The 2,500-nt window shown below is 49.0% G+C and overlaps 1 protein-coding gene across 1 annotated transcript in view; it reads left to right on the top strand.

Annotated features, from left to right (window-relative positions):
• The window catches only part of LOC116217998 (teneurin-2-like), a 149,654-nt gene that overhangs the window by 109,520 nt on the left and 37,634 nt on the right, over positions 1–2,500 (top strand). The window lies entirely within an intron of this gene.

Below are 2,500 nucleotides of genomic sequence, written 5' to 3'. Positions count from 1 at the left end.
GGGGGGGGGGGGGGGGGCAGTGAAAGTGTGTGTGTGTGTGTGTGTGGGGGGGGGGGGGGGGGTAGTTGGGGGCGCAGAGGAAACAGTTTGTTTCTGAATTAGCCCTAATTACCCCACCTTTGACGCGCCTCGATGTAATTGGATGTATTACTCCATGCTTCCTCCAGCTGGGGTCTTCAAACTACCCCCAGCAGCAGCACCTCAAAAACGAGCCTGTAATAGAGAATGGAGAGACTGAAGGGAGAGAGAAAAGAAAGCAGGGAGGGGGTACAAATGTTGAAAGAGATCCAGAGGGAGAGAAAAGAGGGAGGAGGAGGAGGAGGAGGGGCCGTCAGCGCTCGCGAAGCATATGACGATTTTGGCAGAAACAGATCCGTGGAAGATGAAGCTCATCCCCCCAAACACCCCCCCCCCCCCCAGGGTGACTCATTCTAAACCTTTGTGAACCGCCAGTGTTCTTTATAAAGCAGTAATCAACACAGAGATACGCATGCAGGACACAGAGAGAGACATATAGAAAAAGAGAGATTGAAAGAGCGAGAGCGAAAGGTGGAAAGAGAGAGACCGATGAGAGAGACAGAGAAAGGGAAAGAGAGAGTGGGGAAAAGAGCAAGAGATGAAGAGACAGAGTGAGATGGATAGAGAGAAATGGGAGGGGGATATAATAGGTCTGTTCTGCCGTGTGCAGCTGCATCATCAGCTCAACATAATGAAGGTGAAGGCGTCCCACTGCTCCCATGCAAGCCTCTGACACACTCATGAGGGAATGCCAATTAGGCCTCCCACACACACACACACACACACACACACACACACACACACACACACACAGACACGCAAAGACATACACAAGCACACCCCCACACACACACACACACACACAAACTCACACACACACACACACACACACACACACACACACACACACAGACACGCAAAGACATACACAAGCACACACACACACACACACACACACACACACACACATGAATGTACACCTGCACTCATGTACACGTGTAGAAACAAAGACACACAGGCATGTGCGTGCACACACACATACACACACACACACACACACACACCCTTAATGTCTCTTGCAGACAGCCACATACACAAAGACATACTGAGTCGTTCCCTCGAAAATAAACTTAAACAAGATACATGTACATGCTCTCCAATACCCCCCCCTTCCAAACACACACACACACACACACACAAACACACACACACAAACACTTGTGTACACACATGCACAAACATGTGCATTCATGTGTGCAATCAACACTCAATCATTGTACCATTCTCGTGATTCTTCTTGTACACTGTTCTTACCCTGCAATAACACCTCCCCCTGGTCCAACTGCAGCAGAACACTTTCCTGACACAAAGCAAGGGATCAAGGACACACACACAGACACACACAGACACACACACACACACACACACACACACACACACACACACACTCCTCTCTCTCTCTCTCTCTTTTTTCCTCTCGCATTTCTTCCCGCTCTGTCACACTCTTTCTCTTTTTCTCACCACCTTCAACAGAACTGGCAATTGAATGACAGGGTGAAGAAAGAGAAACAAGATGAATTCAGTCACACACACTCTCACACAGACACACACACTCAAACACACACACGCACATACACAAACACACTCAAACACACACACACTCGCACAACACTAGTCATGTCCATCGGCCTCCATCTTTCTCCACACGCGGATAAGGAGAAAACTTGCCAATTCAGAACAATCACCACTATTTCCTCTCTCTCTCTCTCTCTCTCTCTCTCTCTCTCTCTCTCTCTCTCTCTCCTGTCTCTCTCTATCTCTCTCTCTCCTGTTTCTCTCCTCTCTCTCTCACTCCTGTTTCTCTCCTCTCTCTCTCACTCACACACACACACACACACACTTCGGGATGCTCCGAATCAGAGCTTTGAAAGCCGCTGAGTGAGCAGAGTGAGCAGAGCAGTGTGATCCTGACAGACAGAGTCTAAGTTTGGGCCACACACACACACACACACACACACACACACACACACACACACACACACACACACAGTGGCTCTTCCTAAGGGCTCATTGACTCCCGACTAGGCTTCAGAGCTTCCTTGCAGTGGCATGTCAAGTGTTCTCCTTATCCGCGTGTGGAAAAAGATAGAGGCCGATACTACGAGTTATTTTAGCAGCCCGACTTGTACAACAATGGCTTCCTTTTTAAAAGCAGCAGAAAAGCGATGGAACAGGAAAAGAGGGGGGGAAAAAAACCTCAGGGAGCGTTATGTAAGAACACGGCTAGACAGACTAGAGGTTTGGGCAGACGGAGAGAGAGAGGTAGAGTCAGGGAAAGAGGGAGGGAGGGAGGGAGGGAAAGAGAGAGGAGGAAAGTCTGTTTCCATGTTTATGTGGCTGTAATGGAGGGAGGGAAGATGAAGTAAAGAGTGAGAGAGAGAGAGAGAGAGAGAGAGAGAGAGGGTGAGCGAATGATGTAGCA

Source organism: Clupea harengus, chromosome 20 (assembly GCF_900700415.2).
Source record: "Clupea harengus chromosome 20, Ch_v2.0.2, whole genome shotgun sequence".
NCBI lineage: Eukaryota > Metazoa > Chordata > Actinopteri > Clupeiformes > Clupeidae > Clupea > Clupea harengus.
Note: the sequence above shows the minus strand (reverse complement) of the source record. Positions and strands in the feature narration are given on the sequence as shown.